The 18952-nt window shown below is 38.2% G+C and overlaps 1 long non-coding RNA gene across 2 annotated transcripts in view; it reads left to right on the forward strand.

Moving 5' to 3' along the window:
- Positions 1-6204: 6204 nt before the first annotated feature.
- The window catches only part of LOC125168470 (uncharacterized), a 77469-nt gene continuing 64721 nt past the window's right edge, over positions 6205-18952 (forward strand). For both annotated transcript variants that reach the window (XR_007153155.1, XR_007153156.1), the window contains exon 1: positions 6205-6255. This is a non-coding gene — a long non-coding RNA (uncharacterized LOC125168470). The remainder of the gene's footprint in view (positions 6256-18952) is intronic.

Consider the following 18952-nt stretch of genomic DNA (forward strand, 5'->3'; position numbering starts at 1 on the left):
CCTTCCTACTTAGGTCAACAATATTTCCTTTCTTAATATGATTTTCTCCCTTTTTTCTTCTTTATAAAAGTTTATTTATAAAGTTTCTTCAGACACAGTGGAAGCTATGGGTTGTTTTCTGAAAAGAAAAGAAAAGAAAAGAAAAGAGAAAAGAAAGGAAAAGAAAAGAAAAGAAAAGAAAAGAAAAACAAAAATGCTGTTATTCCTAGCTTCCCATACCATATTACAGAATGAGCATATGTGATTTTCAAGGAGTAATAACTGTAATAAGTTTTTCATTTCATCTTAATTTCTTGATTGCACAAATGAATATTCAGGTGAAATTCTGTCATAATAAGACAAGGGAGTTTCCAAGTTACTTTCTTGGGGTGAAATTTTATTATACCCATTATTGAATGAAAGCAAAAGAAAAGCTTAAGAATCATTCAGCTATGCATATACTTTGCTACTGTAATGATGTTTGCTGAAATGGCAGATATCCAATAGACCATTTTTTAATTCCATCATGACCATTTTTGATAACCAGAATGTGATAGCATGATTACCTATGTGTAAATTGAATTCTTCATCCCTGGTCTACACAGAGACTACAAAAACATATTTTTAAAACCATGTTTCATTGAATTTAACTGATTCCTGCTGAATAGATAAATGTCAACTTTTCCTACAGTGTTTTTTCCAGTGAAATTCAATTAGTAATGAGATTTAACATTTTCAACAATAAATTTATAACATGCTAAGTTTAATCTTTTGAAATCTTGCAACAGACCACTGCACTCCTTCTTCCCAATTTCTCAGGGATGGAGATGTACTGAATGTCCTCTCAGAATTCTCAAATGTTGAGTTATTTTTGATTCAGAACATTTCCACTGGTTGTCCTTGAGTAGACATGCCATATTATCACATTACCTTTGGAATCCCTTTAAACTGTGACCCACATTCTCAGTAAGGCAACTAGATATGAACACCTTCTTTTCCACTGACTTTTTTTTAAAATGACATCTCCCTTGAGTAACTGGTCACCTTGCAAGGTCTCAATTCATTGAGCTGAGTACATGTGATACATATTCCTATGAACTGTAGGGACTTTTGTTTGTTTTGCCTAACTTGGAAGTAACAAGAACTTTAATATCGCCCACATATTTGAGTTGTAATGTTCACAATATTGTCCCAGACAATTTTATTTTTCAGTGTTTCTTGTACTTTCTTTACACCTTATACACCAATTACACATGCGTGTGTGTGCTCATATATCCACAGTTAAAGACTTAGGTTCTAGGTTAAGTCCCACTTAAATAATTCACAACTCAGCCTTGTGATAAAAGAAAGTTTTCATTAAGCTCTTAACATTTATTATTGTTCTCTGTAGATGCAGATCGGAGTGTGCAATCTTTCACAATAATCTTTTACACATGGTCTGTTGGAAACAATCCTGTGAAGTCATTGTCTCCTTGTCTTCACCTTCCCTCTCCGAGTGCCCAGACCAGTCTTTAGAAGTGTGTTTAGCTAACACAAACTTCTGTCTACTCCCCAGATATCTTCATTTTAATCAAGAATGAATCTTAATGAATTTCTAGATGGCAGGTTTCCAGATACCCATGAATGGGGTAGGGGAAATTGTGGTGGAAACATTGCCAGCGCTTTGAAAGGAAGATAGCAAAAAGAAAAGTGGCAAAATGCATAGTTTTCAATTTTAACAAGCAAAATTGTACCAAATAAAATTGTATTTCCATACATTTTTCTAATACTTACCCTGCCAAGTGGGTACTATTATTATTAACCCCAGGTTTACAAATAAGGAAGCTGAAGCTCCTAGTGTTTCATGATTTGCCCAGGGTTGGATAGCAGTGAAGTGGCCAAGCCAGAACTCAAACCAGGTCTATGGATGCCAAGCCCACCTACCTGTGCCTTCACATTTTACTAGACTTTGTTAGAGGCTTGAGTGGAGGGTGAGAGCTCAAAATCTCCAAGTATCAGCTTCAAGTAATTTAATTTGTACAGGAAATAATGTTCAGACCAGAAGATACCTATGGAGCATCTAAAAATGCTCCTCCTTCCATCTTTTTAAACCCAAGGAAGATACAAAACAGAGAAAACATGGGCTTAAAGTCAGAAAGCACTGACTCAAATTCTGTTTCAGGTAGTTATTATACTGGCTCTTACATTATAATGGCTTGGGTAAAATTAGTTGTTTGGAGCCAGGTTCTTCCATATAAGCAATGAATGTAATAATATCTACTCCATCAATCTACTGCAAGGATTAAGTGAAATAAACCACATGCAAGTTTCAAGGTGAGTGCCTCACTCCTAGTATGAATTCAATAAATGGTCCTTCCGAAAAACCATTCTTTTACCCTTCCTTGCATGGAAGGAATGGTCCTGCTTTCATCCATTGTCATAGTTTATTTACAATCTTTAGCTCCAAAAGAAGATGTTTTTCAAGTCTATAACAACATATTCTTTTTTTATGCTTATTTCTGAAAGAGACACACACACACACACACACACACACACACACACAGAGTGTGAACGGGGGAGGGGCAGAGAAAGAGGGAGACACAGAATCCGAAGCAGGCTCCAGGCTCTGGGCTGTCAGCACAGAACCCAAAATGGGGCTTGAACCCATGAACCATGGGATCATGATCTGAGCCGAAGTTGGATGCTTAACCGACTGAGCCATCCAGGTGCCCCACAATATTATCTTAATGATCACTGGACAGCAGCTATACCACCATGGCTAAGAGCATAAATTCTAATTCTAAATCCTAACTGCTGGTTTAAATCCTGGTTCTACTCTTCAAAAGTTGTATAATGGTAGCACATTTGCTCAATGCTTCTGGGACTCATTTTTCCTATCTGTAAAATAGGGATAATAATAGCACCTACCTGGTGAAGTTTTATAAGTTAAATTCATTAATACAAGTCAAGTGCTCAGTATAGTGACTGGCAACTAGCAAGTGCTTTATAAATGCTAGCTATTATTATTAACCAAGCAAGTAATAGAGCTAGAACACTCATTCTCAACCAAGGGCGATTTGGCTCCCCAGGTGACATTTGACAATATCTGGAGATATTTTTGATAGGTACAACTCAGTGATGGGATGACATCTAGAGGGTAAAGGCCAGGGATGCTATTAAGCATTCTAAAATACCTAAGACACCCCTGCAACAAAGAAATAACAGTCCAAAAGTCAATAGTACCAAAGTTTAGAAATACTGAGTTGAGAAAAACCATTCCTGGCCAACAGAGATCCTGAGATATTTTCCCAGGGGACATAAGAAGTCACTAATCAAATATTGCTGGAAAATCAAATAGGCATACAAAAACCACATCCTTTTCAATGTCAAGTAAGCTAATATTGGAAAAAGTCAAATGGTTATTGGCTCTATGGGACTATAACACTTCAGTATGTCTTAGAGTTATGTTAAAATACTCTTTCAAAAGAGTAATATTTATTTCTTATTAGAATCATTACTCTAAAATTCATTGAATGAAAATTCAGAAAGTGCATAACCAAGGATGCACAAGGGCTTCAGAGACTGCAGGTCCCATAAAAATTAATGTTCACAAACTTAGCGGGATTCCTTCCCCCACAGGACCCAGCAAGAGATCATGGTCTGTTTATAGTGGATACCGGGTAGCAAAGAAAGTGGGCATGAATTTTTACGCTCCTTTGTATCTTCACCTTCCTCAACCTTAATTACTTTGTGGGCGATGGGGTTATTTAAAGAAAGATAAATATGAAACTCTCAAAGTATCTCTTTCCTCACAGTCCTAGTGTCTCAGTGAATTTAGTAGGATCTCCAGTTAGGGAGGACCCCTTATCAATCCTCTCCGTGACTTTCTCTGTATGTCTTCTAGCTTGAGTTGAAGAGGGCATGTTGCCAGAACATGCCAGAACTAAGTAGGCCCAGGGGATGGTTTTTCCTTACTAAAGAATAGCCTTCACACTCTGACAAGGAAAATGGGAAGCTCTCCGTAAGGAGAACTGTTGGTCCTGACTTTCGTTATTTGGGACTTGATGGCTGGTACTCAGAGAACTAGAAAGTTACAATGAGGTCTCTTCTTCCTCAATTCTTGGAGGGAGATGCTGCTCAAACACAAAAAGCTCTTCCAATGAACAGAAGATACATGAAGAGGTATGACTCCTTTTTAATGCTTGTAGGTGAGATCCAGCAGAGAGGTTCATATGTGTTTACGATGGACTTGGTATTGACTGCCATATAAAGGGAGGACTCTGTATCATTCTGATTTTTTTAAGGACTTAAATATAATTTATTGTCAAGTTAATAACATATAGTACATACAGTGTGCTTTTGGCTTCGGGAGTAGATTCCCATGATTCATCACCTAAATACAACACCCAGTGCTCATCCCAACAAGTGCCCTCCTCAATGCCCATCACCCATTTTCCCTTCCCTCCAATCCCCCACCACTAATATGTACATTAGTGCACAAATGTATCAGGTCTGAATCCCCAGAACCTGTAAATGTTACCTTATTTGTAAAAAAGCATTTTGCAGATGTGACTAAATTAAGAATCTTGAGATGGAGAAGATTATTTTGGATTATCTGGCTGGGCCTTAAATGTAATCATGAATATCCTTATAAGAGAGAGGCAGAGGAAGACTTGACACACACAGAAGAGAAGAAGGCCATGTGACCAGGGAGGCAGAAACTGGAGGGAAGCAGCCACCAGACATTGGAAGGGTCAAGGAAAGGATTCTCCCCTAGGGCCTCTGAAATAGGTGGAGCTCTGCCAACACCTTGATTTCTGTCCAGTGAAAATAATTTCGGACTTTTGGCCTCCAGAACTATGAGAGAATACGTTTCCAGTGTTTTAAGGTTGTGGTAATTTGTTTCGGCAGCCACACAAAACTAATACAGTGGTCATGACTGTGGATTCTCTTCTCACAGACCTCCATCAGTCTAACTTAAGTGGGAAAAAGGAAGTGGGGAAGAGGAAGAAGAATGAGAAAACAGAAGGCAAACAAGAGATAAAAGATCCCCAAATCCTAAACATCCTAAAATGTACAACTCCCTGCAACAAAGAATTATATTTTTATACCCCCTCCAACACTTTGTACAGGGCTGATTTGTAAGAGTCCTGTGGTGACTGACTACCTACTATTCTATTCAGTAATACAGATGGTCTCATCTGCTTTATCTCTACCTCTTATCATATTGTACAATGATGACTGATACTGAGAATTATGTCCCTGAGGCATGCTAGGTCTAAATCATAAAAAAAAAAAAAAAAAAAAAAGACAAAATTCATTGTCTTGCTGGTTAAAAAAGTCTACTCATGCATTTTAGAAAGATTTCTAATCTAATTCTAAGATTTCAACTCTGGAAGAGTTGAGGCCAGAAAGCATTTCTCATTCAACCTAATTTAACTCCAAAATGCAATTAATAGCAACTCCTCAAGTCCCAAATACTCACAGCATCTGAAGATTTATGTATTACCAGAAGAGTCACAGGTTTATCCTAAAATATACCTGAGAGTACCAGCTTTCTCGCATTTATTTCCCAATGTATGCCAACTCTTAGCATAAAAGTAAGCTTTTTTATATAATTGCTTATATGTCCTGGCTTTAAATTTCCCAAAGGAAAGTCTGCATTTTGGGGACTGTTTATAATTTTCATATTGCTCATTTGCATCCGGCAAAACTGAAATTTAAGTTCAGTTCAGCAAATCATCCCTCAGCAAGTGATAACTAGCCAAGTGCAAGCCATTATGTGTGCACATGGCTAAAGAATCTCATCAAGGACCTACGACTATTTGTGAGTGTCCCTCATGATTGCACATTTTAATGTGCATTATATTTTGTTTTTTAACCTTAAAAAGACGTAAGGCACATTGAGGCATTCCCATCATGTAAAAGTAGTTTATAAAAAACACATTCCACGAGTAAGACCCACACTCAGAAAATGGAAATAAATTAAGCAAGTGAACAAATTAACATACCTCCAAAACAGAAAACCAAGACTTAAAATATTGTACACCTTAGTGAAATAACAGCTGCTCTTATTAAAAACCATATATTCCAGGGAGAAGCCAAGATGGCAGAAGAGCATGGAAGCTGTTTGTGTGTCTCGCGTCCATGAAATACAGCCAGACCAACACTAAACTATCCTACACACCTAGAAAACCGACTGGAAGATTAACACAACAATCTGCACAACCTGAACCACAGAATTCAGCAGGTACGCGACAAGGAGAGCTGAACGTGGGGAGCAAGAAGCCCCGAAAGGTAGGGAGCCACTTTTGCGGATGGAGAGAGGACGGAGACTGGGAAGGGGGGGGGGAGCATACAGGAAAAGCACCCCTCCCCAAAAGCAGCTGGAGAGAAAGTGGAAAATTGGAAATAGCTGCAGGGACTAAACTAAAAAGGGAGAAAGGAGAGAGGAGAGGGTTTAAATCCCATTAAGACTGTAAACAAGGGGAGCGCAAAGGCTGCAACTCCGCATCTCCATACCTGGAGGTGCTCTGGTGGGAAGGGTGAATCCCCAGGAACAGAGTGGGGTCCGGGAGGTTCTCGGGCCACACGGGGAAAAATGGTCCCACTGCTGGAAGGACACTTGGTAGAGACTGTTGAAGCCACCTGGTCCCAGCAGACCCCGGAAGACAGCCACTTTCGCTGGTGCTGGGGCAAGGTTGTTGAGGGTGAAGCCTGGTGCCAGATGTGTGCTGCAATTTTCCATGGTCCCTGAAACGCTGAGGCTACACTGTCTCGCGATTTTTTTGGGGGGTGGGGGGGGCTGGCACCTGGCCAGTCTCGGTGCACTGGCAACAGCAGGGTCCAGCGGGCGTTCCTGGGTACAGCCGACTTTCAGCCATTGCTCGGTGAGACCCTCCCGCACAGGGGTGGAGCGGGTCAAAGCCACAGTCCTTCAGAAGTAAGGGGCCGGGGAAAACGGCCGCATCTGAGACAAAACTTGGGAGAGAGGTACCGCCTGGGGCCTGGTCACTGAGAGTGGAAAAGCGGGGAGTGGATGACAGCTGAAGACGAAGGACCAGTGCGCGATTGCTGATCTGGGAGAACAGACTGGGTGGCTGGAGGGCGCCATTTTTCACCGCTCCCGCACATGCGCATGCGCACCAAGGAGCACTTGCAACCATCCACCTCAGTAGGCTAGCAGCTCCATCTAGTGGAGAACGGAGCTGTTACACCAAGCCCCACCCAGCTGTGCCATATTCCCTCTTCAAGAACACAAGCCTCACCCGCGGCTTAATTTATGGACTACAAAGAGCTACATTGACTGACCTCTAGGGGAAAACGAAGCAATTTCAGTCCTACTTCAATCTGTTAGCAGGTTCATCTATTCAATTTTTTTTCCTCTCTCTTTTTCCTTTTTATCTTTTACAATTCTTTTCTTTTTCTTGAATACAGAAAGAGAAAAAACTCATTTTTATTTTCAACTTTTATTAAAAATATCTGTCTTTAATTTTTATTACTATATTTTTTACTTTTGTGTAAATTTTTTCAAATCCTACTTCCATCATTTTATTTTAGTCTACTTTGGTGTACTCACCTTTTCAAATTTTCAAACAATTTCCTTTATTTTCTTTCTTTTTCTTTTTTTCTCTTTTTCATTTTTTTCTTTTTCTTGAATGCAGAAAGAGAAAAACTTCATTTTTACTTTCAATTTCTTTTAAAAATATTTAATTTTTATTACTATATTTTTTGCTTTTATGTAAATTTTTTCAAATTCTATCTTACCCCCATCATTTTATTTCAGTCTACGACAGGGTATTCACTTTTTCAAATTTTCAAATGATTTCTTTTTTTGTATTTTCTTTTTTTATCTTTTTTCTCTTTTTCATTTCTTTATTCTTAAATACAGAAAATGAAAAAATTCATATTTTTTCTTTTTAATTTTTATTAAAAATATTTTCTATAATTTTTTCTACTATATTCTCTACTTTTGTGTATTTTAGTCTACTTTAGTGTATTAATTTTTTCAAATTCTCAAACGATTTCCTTTATTTTTCCTCTCCCCCACCCTTTTGTTTTTGTTTTTATTTCTCTAATCTGTCAGACCACTTTCTACACCCAGACCAAAACACACCTAGGATCTAGCATCATCTATTCGATTTTGGTGTGTGTGTGTGTTTAATTTTTAATTTTAATATTAATTTTAATTTTATTTTTTTTAATTTCAATTTTTCTACCTCATTAATTCTTTTTCTCCCTTCAAAATGACAAAACGAAGGAATTCACCCCAAAGGAAAGAGCACAAAGAAACGACAGCCAGGGATTTAACCAACACAGACACAAGCAAGATGTCAGAGCCAGAATTTAGAATCACGATAATAAGAATACTAGCTGGAGTCAAAAATAGATTAGAATCCCTTTCTGCAGAGATAAAAGAAGTAAAAAATAGCCAGAATGAAATTAAAAATGCTATAACTGAGCTGCAATCACGGATGGATGCAGCGGTGGCAAGGATGGACAAGGCAGAACAGAGAATCAGCGACATACAGGACAAACTTATAGAGACTAATGAAGCAGAGAAAAAGAGGGAGATTAAGGCAAAAGAGCACGATTTAAGAATTAGAGAAATCAGTGACTCATTAAAAAGGAACAACATCAGAATCATAGGGGTCCCAGGGGAGGAAGACAGAAAAATAGGGGTAGAGGGTTATATGAGCTAATCATAGCAGAAAACTTTCCTAACCTGGGGAAAGACACAGACATCAAAATCCAGGAAGCACAGAGGACTCGCCGTAGATTCAACAAAAACCAACCACCAACAAGGCATATCATAGTGAAATTCACACAATACTCAGGCAAGGAGATAATCATGAAAGCAGCAAGGGGAAAAAAAGTCCTTAACCTACAAGGGAAGACAGATCAGGTTTGCAGCAGACCTATCCACAGAAACTTGGCAGGCCAGAAAGGAGTGGCAGGATATATTCAGTGTGCTGAATCAAAAAATATGCAGCCAAGAATTCTTTATCCAGCAAGGCTGTCATTCAAAATAGAAGGAGAGATAAAAAGTTTCCCAGGCAAACAAAGGAGTTTGTTTAAAGGAGTTTGTGACCATTAAACCAGCCCTGCAAGAAATTTTAAGGGGGACTCTCTGAAGGGAGAAAAAATGAAAATATATATATATGTAAATAAATAAATACCAAAAGCAACAAAAGATTAGACAGGACCAGAGAACACCACCAGAAACTCCAACTCTTCAAGCATCATAATGGCAATAAATTCATATCTTTCAATACTCACTCTAAATGTCAATGGACTCAATGCTCCAATCAAAGGACATAGGGTAACAGAATGGATAAGAAAACAAGACCCATCTATATGCTGTTTACAAGAGACCCACTTTAGACCTAAGACACCTACAGATTGAAAATAAGGGGATGGAGAACCATCTATCATGCTAATGGTCAACAAAAGAAAGGCAAAGTAGCCATACTTATATGAGACAATCTAGACTTTAAAATAAAGACTGTATCAAGAAATGAAGAAGGGCATTATATCTTAATCAAGGGGTCTATAGACCAAGAAGACCTAACAATTGTAAACATTTATGTGCCAAATGTGTGAGAACCCAAATATATAAATCAATTAATCACAAATATAAAGAAACTCATTGATAGTAATACCATAATAGTAGGAGACTTCAACATTCCACTCACAGCAATGGACAGATCACTGAATCAAAAAATCAACAAGGAAACAATGGCTTTGAATGACACATTGGACCAGATGTACTTAACAGATATATTCAGAACATTTCATCCTAAAGCAGCAGAATACACATTCGTCTCCAGTGCACATGGAACATTCTCCAGAATAGACCATATACTGGGACACAAATCAGCCCCAAGTAAGTACAAAAGATCGAGATAATACTGTGCATATTTTCAGACCACAATGCTATGAAACTCGAAATCAACCACAGGAAAAAATTTGGAAAGGTAACAAATACTTGGAGACTGAAGAACATCCTACTAGAGAATGAATGAGCTAACCAAGCAGTTAAAGAAGAAATTAAAAAGTATATGAAAGTCAATGAAAATGATAGCACCACAACCCAAAACCTGTGGGACACAGCAAAGGCGGTCATAAGTGGAAAGTATATAGCAATCCAGGCCTTCCTAAAGAAGGAAGAAAGATCTCAGATACCCAACCTAACCTTATGCCTCAAGGAGCTGGAAAAAGAACAGCAAATAAAACCCAAAACCAGCAGAAGACAGGAAATAATAAAGATTAGAGAAGAATTAATGCTATCAAAACCAAAAAAGCAGTAGAACAGACCCATGAAACCAGAATCTGGTTCTTTGAAAGAATTAACAAAATTGATAAATCATTAGCCAGTTTGATCACGAAGAAAATGGAAGGACCCAAATAAGTAAAAATCAAGAATGAAAGAGGAGAAATCACAACCAACACAACAGAAATAAAAACAATAATAAGATAATATTATGAGCAATTATATGCCAATAAAATAGGCAATCTGGAAGAAATGGACAAATTCCTAGACAGATATACACCACCAAAACTGAAACAGGAAGAAATAGAAAATTTGAACAGACCCATAACCAGTAAGGAATCGAATTAGTAATCAAAAATCTCCCAAAAAACAAGAGTCCAGGGCCAGATGACTTTCCAGGGGAATTCCACCCAACATTTAAGGAAGAGTTAAAACATACTCTCTCTAAACTGTTCCAAAAATAGAAATGGAAGGAAAACTTCCAAACTGTTTCTATGAAGCCAGTATTACCCAATTCCAAAACCAGACAGAGACCCCACTAAAAAGGAGAACTATAGACCAATTTCCCTGATGAACATGGATGCAAAAACCCTCAACAAGATATTAGCCAACCGGCTCCAACAATATATTAAGAAATTATTCATCACGACCAAGTGGGATTTATACCTGGGATGCAGGGCTGGTTCAATATCCGCAAAACAATCAGCGTGATTCATCACATCAATAAAAGAAAGGACAAGAACCATATGATCCTCTCAATAGATACAGAGAAAGCATTTGACAAAATACACCATCCTTTCTTGATACAAACCCTCAAGAAAGTAGGGATAGAAGGAGCATACCTCAAGATGATAAAAGCCATATACGAGTGACCCAATGCTAATATCCTCAATGGGAAAAAACTGAGAGCTTTTCCCCTAAGGTCAGGAACAAGTCAGGGATGTCTAGTCTTGCCGCTGTTATTCAACATAGTATTAGAAATCTTAGCCTTTGCAATCAGACAACACAAGGAAATAAAAGGCATCCAAATCAACCAGGATAAGGTCAAACTCTCACTCTTAGCAGATGACATGATACTCTATATGGAAAACCTAAAAGATTCCACCAAAAAACTGCTAGAACTGATTCATGAATTCAGGAAAGTAGCAGGATATAAAATCAATGCACAGAAATCGGTTGCATTCCTATACACCAACAATGAAGCGACAGAAAAAGAAATCAAGGAATCGATCCCATTTACAGTTGCACCAAAAACCATAAAATACCTAGGAATAAGTCTAACCAAAGAGGTGAAAAATCTATACACTGAAAACTATAGAAAGCCTATAAAGAAATTGAAGAAGGCACAAAGAAATGGAAAAAGATTCCATGTTCCTGGATAGGAAGAACAAATATTGTTAAAATGTCGATACTACCCAAAGCAATCTACATATTCAACACGATCCCTATCAAAGGAACATCAGCATTCTTCACAGAGCTAGAACAAATAATCCTAAAATCTGTATGGAACCAGAAAAGACCCTGAATAGCCAAAGCAATCTTGAAAAAGAACACCAAAGCAGGAGGCATCACAATCCCAGACTTCAAGCTACACTACACAGCTGTCATCATCAAGACAGTATGGTACTGGCACAAGAACAGACCCTCAGATCAATGGAACAGAATAGAGAACCCAGAAGTGGACACACAAAAGTATGGCCAACTAATCCTTGACAAAGCAGGAAAGAATATCCAATGGAATAAAGACAGTCTCTTCAGCAAATGGTGCTGGGAAAACTGGACAGCAACATGCAGAAGAATGAACCTGGACCACTTTCTGACACTATACACAAACAGAAACTCAAAATTGGTGAAAGACCTCAATGTAAGACAGGAAGCCATCAAAATCCTCGAGGAGAAAGCAGGCAAAAACCTCTTTGATCTTGGCTGCAGCAACTTCTTACTCAACACGTCTCTGGAGGCAAGAGAAACAAAAACAAAAATGAACTACTGGGACCTCATCAAAATAAAAAGCTTCTGCACAGTGAAGGAAACAATCAGCAAAACTAAAAGGCAACTGATGGAATGGGAGAAGATATTTGCAAATGACTTATCAGATAAAGGGTTAGTATCCAAAATCTACAAAGAACTTATCAAACTCCACACCCAAAAAACAAATAATCCAGTGAAGAAATGAACAAAAAACATGAATAGACACTTCTCCAAAGAAGACATCCAGAGGGCCAATTGACACATGAAAAAATGCTCAACATCACTCATCATCAGAGAAATACAACTCAAAACCACAATGAGATATACCTTACACCTGTCAAAATGGCTAACAATAACAACTCAGGCAACAACAGATGTTGATGGGGATATGGAGAAAGAGGATGTCTTTTGCATTGTTGGTGGGAATGCAAGTTGGTGTAGCCACTCTGGAAAACAGTATGGAGGTTCCTCAAAAAACTAAAAATAGAACTACCTACGACCCAGCAATTGCACTACTAGGCATTTATCCAAGAGATACAGGTGTGCTGTTTTGAAGGGACACATGCACCCCCATGTTTATAGCAGTATTATCAACAATAGCCAAAGTATGGAAACAGCCCAAATGTCCATTGATGGATGAATGGATAAAGAAGATGTGGCACACACACACACAATGGACTATTACTCGGCAATCAAAAAGAATGAAAAAGAATGAAATCTTATCATTTGCAACCACGTGGATGGAGCTGGAGAGTATGAGTCTAAGTGAAATTAGTCAGAGAAAGACAAAAATCATATGACTTCACTCATGAGGACTTTAAGAGACAAAACAGATGAACATAAGGGAAGGGAACAAAAATAATATAAAAACAGGGAGGGGGACAAAACAAAAGAGACTCATAAATATGGAGAACAAACTGAGGATTGCTGGAGGAGTTGTGGGAGGGGGGATGGGCTAAATGGGTAAGGGGCATTAAGGAATCTACTTCTGAAATCATTGCTTCACTGTATACTAACTAATTTGGATGTAAATTTTAAAAAATAAAAAATAAAGTTAAATTACAAAGTTAAAAAAAAAACTTAAAAAAACCCATATATTCCATTAGTACGGTATTTTGTAGTTTATTGCCTTTCCCACCTTGGAAAAATTATGTTACAGTTATATGGCCCCATATTAACATTTTTTTGGCCTTTTATAAGTAACAGCTTTGAAACTGGACATTCAGCTATCCATTAAGTCAGTTACTTGAGAAAAGCTTTCATTTTTTTTCTCGCTCTTTAGAATGCATCAAAAGAATGATTCAGGGAAACCATAAAAGGATTAATTCAAAATGATGAAATTATAAATTGTAAATGCACCCCTACACACACACACACACACACACACACACACACACACTGTGTTATCCACAATGTGGAAAGCATGATGCAGTCACATCACCCTTACGTACTGCAGATTTCTATTTTGATGTCATTAATTAGTCCAGAATAATGACTGAGATCGAAAGTCCCACACACCATGAAAAGTTTGAAGGTTTTTATGTAGAGAAAAGGGTATTTGAGGAGGCTGATATTACCAGGCTTCTTTTTTCCATTTTCCAAAGAGAATCCTACAGGTTGTAGTCCATTTTCCTGTTTGTTAATGATAAAATGCCTTGTATTCTACTAGCACTTTCTGAAACTCTTAAGCTTCACAGTCTTCCTGAGAGAACTCTGCCCTGAGGGAAGAAATAGTTTTCTTCACCCAGGGCCTTTTTCCTTGTATTAATATTAATATCCCATGAGAATATTAGCTCTGGAGGAAAGAATTTGGTGGCAAAATTCCATATTTACTCATGAAATCCACCCCCAACTTGCACTCACACATTTTAATAGGACAGTCAAAGGAAAAGCTCCCATTCCTACCGCCCTTTCTTCACGCTTCCCGTCACCTCCTTCTGACACCCACTCTGGGTTTCTTTTCTGTTGATTTTTGTTTGTTTTTCCTGCTGAACCAAAAGTCACTTTTACTAGCAGAGGCTCTTCTTTAGAGTATATTTTGTATTTATGAGGGCAGAAAACTATTTAAGTTAAAAAAAAAAAAAAGACTTCCTTGGCCTTGGCCTTGGCCTTGGCTAGAGTGTGGAGACAGAAAATGGTGTGTGTCCAGCCCTCTAGGCTCTAACCCCACCTGGCTGCTTTCTCCCCTACAAGGCCCTGCATCGTGGGGTGCACGAAGTATATATCAAAGCCTCATGTACCATCCAATCTCAGCCAGATTTCAGCAGTGTAGTGGGGTTGACAACAGTTGTCTCTCCTTCCTCTCCTAGAAATGCTGTTTAGACTTGCTGAAAGAAAAGAAACTCCTTGGTGCTACTGAATCTTTAAAATGATTTTTACAGGGGCGCCTGGGTGGCGCAGTCGGGTCACGATCTCGCGGTCCATGAGTTCGAGCCCCGCGTTGGGCTCTGGGCTGGCAGCTCAGAGCCTGGAGCCTGTTTCCGATTCTGTGTCTCCTTCTCTTTCTGCCCCTCGCCCGTTCATGATCTGTCTCTCTCTGTCCCAAAAAATAAATAAAAGTTGAAAAAAAATTAAAAAAAAATGATTTTTACAGGGCTATTTGCATATATGGCCGAGTGACAAGGAACATGAACTCGGGAGCTACTCTCTGCATTCAAATGTAGGCTCCATACTTGATCTTGAATAAGTTACTCAATCTCTTTGTGCCTCAATTTCCTCATTTGAGATATAGTTTTGAATGAAAATGAAAATATCAACCTCATAATGTGAGGATTAAAGAAATTAAAATATGCAAAGTGCTTCAGAATGTTGTTGGCACTTGGTACACAGTATGCATTAGGGTTATATTTAAATCTTAGGGGCGCCTGGGTGGCTCAGTTGGTTAAGCATCCAACTTTGGTGAAGGTCATTATCTTGAGGTTCATGGGTTTGAGCCCCATGTCAGGCTCTGTGCTGACAGCTTGGAGCCTGCTTTGGATTCTGTCTCTCCCTCTCTTTCTGCCCCTCCCCTGCTCATGCTCTCTCTCTCTCTCTCTCTCTCTCTCTCAAGAATAAACATTAAAGAATTTTTTTTAAAGTATCTAAATCTCTTTCTCAGACACACATGAAAATTGGAAGACATGTCTGTAGCAATCTAGTGTGTGTGTGTGTGTGTGTGTGTGTGTGTCTGTATATAGAGTTGACCTTTGAACAACATGGGGGTTAGGAACCCTGACCTCTCACTCAGTCAAAAATCTGCATGTAACTATTGACTCCCCCAGAACTTTACTAATAGCCTACTATTGGCCGTAACCTGATAACATGAGCAGTCAATTAATACATATATATTGTATGTTATATGATTCACATACTGTATTCTTACAATAAGGTAAGCTAGAGACAAGAAAATGTTATTAAGGGAATCATAAGAGAAAATACATTTATAGTACTGTACTGTATTTATTTTAAAAATCCAAGTGTAAGTAGATCTGTGTTCAAAGCTGTGTTGTTCAAGGATCTACTGTGTGTATGTATGTGTGTATATAATATATATATATATATATACAATATATACATAATATATGTAAATATACATTTATAAACTTATAGATTTATATATAAATAAAACCAGCACTCAGTTAATATTTGGTGGATTAATACCATCTAACAGAGTAAGCATATTATCTAGAATGTAATTAGCTTTATCACTGATTGTTCTATATTTTGGGTGATACATTGCTGTTAATAAATGGAGACAAGAGTCTCAGGTTCAGTGTAGACTTGTATGGACATGGCTCAGACCTAGATAGTAAAGTAAGAAACATTTATGGAGACCCACTATGTGCCATGTTCTGAGCTTGGCATTTTTCATGTGCCATTACTTATAAGTCTCTTTACAGCTCTTTTAAATTAAATACAGTAAGTTCTATTGTGCAGATGAGATAAATGAGCTCAGAAATGCTAAGTAAATTACCCAAATCACACAGCTAGTAAGTTGGTGGTAAAGGTAGGATTCTAATCCTACACCACTTTTAAGCAAAAAATAAAAATAATAACATGAGGAAAAGAAAAAGATGGGATATGCAAGGAAAGTGATTTTATTTATTGAATAAATCATTGACAAAACAGGTTTATAATTCCAGTATGGTTTGGTATGTCTTAGAATCAGCTTTTAGGTAGATATTCAGACTACATACTGTCCACTTTTTAAAGCTTATAAATTTTTTGAGAGAGGGTGCACAAGCAGGGAAGGGAAAGAGAGAGAGGGAGAGAGAAAATCCCAAAGAGGCTCCACACCATCAGCACAGAGCCTGATGTGGGGCTCAAACTCATAATCCATGAAATCATGACCTGAGTGGACATCAAGAGTCGGACACTTAACTGAGTCACCCAGGTGCCCCTCAACTGTCCATTTTTAATCCTGTGAAGAAGGCCATTGTACATGTCAATAGTAGACTTAAGCATTAGCAGAGATGGAAAGCCACTTAGAAGACCATTTGGTTCAACTTCCTTGGTTAACAGCTAAGACACTTCAGGTGGAGTGACAGGCTCAGTGTCTTACAGGCAATTAGCAGCATAAGCAGCTGGGATTCCTGTGGCCCCCACATTTCTCCCCTACAGCATGAAAAATAGCCAACTGGGACACCACAGTTTTAAATCCATCCATTTAGATGCATGTGAATTCTAGTTCATTTTAAATATTCCAATTCCTACTTTAGCATCTGAACCTAAAAAGAATATTAAAGTGATTCTTAAAATTCTTTGGGAAGATACAATAAATAATAATATTCTCTAGTGGAAAACAGAGTTTATCTCTAGGAACTTCTATTTTTAAAACAACCCAAATTCTGGTATTGTTGTATGCTGTCAAAATGAGAACAAAATTTAAATATTGTCTGGGTGGGAAAACAGACTTTTAAAGAGAAAGTGTTGTTTTTCTTCATGCAGAGAGGAATTAAAGGGACCTTTAAACTTTTTGTTGTTGTTAGATTGCATTCCTTCACCAAATACTTAGAGTATCAAATAACAATAATAGCAGGAATCCTTCTTTCCTTGCATATTTCCTGGTACTAATTACAGCACCAAGTTCTTGATAGTCATGGATTAGTGGTGTCTCTTCATACGCTCAGTATATGACTTTATGACAACAGTCACTGATGTTATGTCGGCTACTACTGATGACCAATTGAGGTAGGAGATGGATCTTGACTATTCCAATGTTTGTGTTGTTTCCAACCACGAAAAGCGTGGTATGCACTTTTTTTTCATCTTTTTTTTTTTTACCATTTATTTTTTGACAGAGAGAGACAGAGCATGAGCAGGGGAGGGGCAGAGAGAGAGGGAGACACAGAATCCAAAGCAGACTCCAGGCTCCGAGCTGTCAGCACAGAGCCCGACTCGGGGCTCAAACTCACAAACCTTGAGAACATGACCTGAGCTGAAGTCGGATGCTTAACCGACTGAGCCACCCAGGTGCCCCGGTATGCACTTTCTTAGTTGTACCATCAGTAATGTGAAGTCCAAAGGCTTACAATTTCTTTCACAGTGAATACCAGAAGTTCATCATTAATAGCACTCTCTCTCATCAGACTGCCAAGTGTGAGGCAGCATGATGGACCTATACTAAAAAAAAACTGGACCATCTAGCTATATCATAGGACAAAGCCATATCATGGACCCTGGGAAGTCTTGTTAATGTGAGTTATAGAAGACAGTTATAATGTGAAAAGCACAGTATCCGCTGCCTCAGAAACATTGCGTTATTACAAACATCACAAAACAGCCGAAGATACCAGGCCTGGGGAATCGCAAACTTTTCTACCTAAACTTCCAAATGTGCCAAACATCATTTTGGGAGCAAGGATGGCAATGGCAGTGTGCAAAGGAGGGAAGTACTAAAAGTAAAGACAAAGAAGGATGGAAGTACACAATTCTAAGTGATTTTATAGCAGATACTTAGCCCAAGTCAGCAAATAAATTGCCAACTGACAAGAAATTGGCATACGAACTAAGCAAATTTCTCAAGCCAAATGTCCAGAAATAAAGGAATGCTTTTGGGACCGAATAGGCAACAAAACCACAAGAAGCCACAAGTTGGCTGGGTATTGTAAGGCCTAGAAGGCCCAGCAAAAATTTACTTGCTCTATCGTATAGCGGGTGAAGCACAGCTTCTGGAAGATAATATTGAAGTCAACAATGATGGAGCAATTGATGTTAATGAAATACTACGTTGCAAAATCAATTTGGGATTTAAGGGACCAACACTGCAATCTCAGGGATTTTGTTCCATATAAACCATCTGGTGGAAAAGTCTTGGTGAAACACGTGGTGATGACAGGAATCTCTATAAAAATCCACAAATATGATGGCCAACACATACTCAGGCCTCAAAGCACACTTACACAAACACAAGGGAGATGGTGTATGCCATGATAACACAGATATTTTACTGATATCCGGTATGGGAAAATCAGCACATTTCATGTGTAGGAAATTAGTCACTAATATTGGTGACATAGGGATGTTATCTGATCAGTGTGATATCCTTGCCATTCAAAGTACTGAGGCATTGTTTAAACCCTTAGGCAGAAATTCCAAGAATAACACTGTGATTGAATTTTCATGAATACAATCAGGGAAATGGTCTGTTAAGTGCTGAAAGACATTGCAAATTTGGCTATCAAGATGTTAATAAACACCTTTGCTTATTGTAGAGAAAAATGATTGAGAGTGTGGGGTGGTTAGTCAAGTTACTGAATGCATTTTAAACAC

This window comes from Prionailurus viverrinus, chromosome B3, assembly GCF_022837055.1.
Source record: "Prionailurus viverrinus isolate Anna chromosome B3, UM_Priviv_1.0, whole genome shotgun sequence".
In the NCBI taxonomy this organism is placed as follows: Eukaryota; Metazoa; Chordata; class Mammalia; order Carnivora; family Felidae; genus Prionailurus; species Prionailurus viverrinus.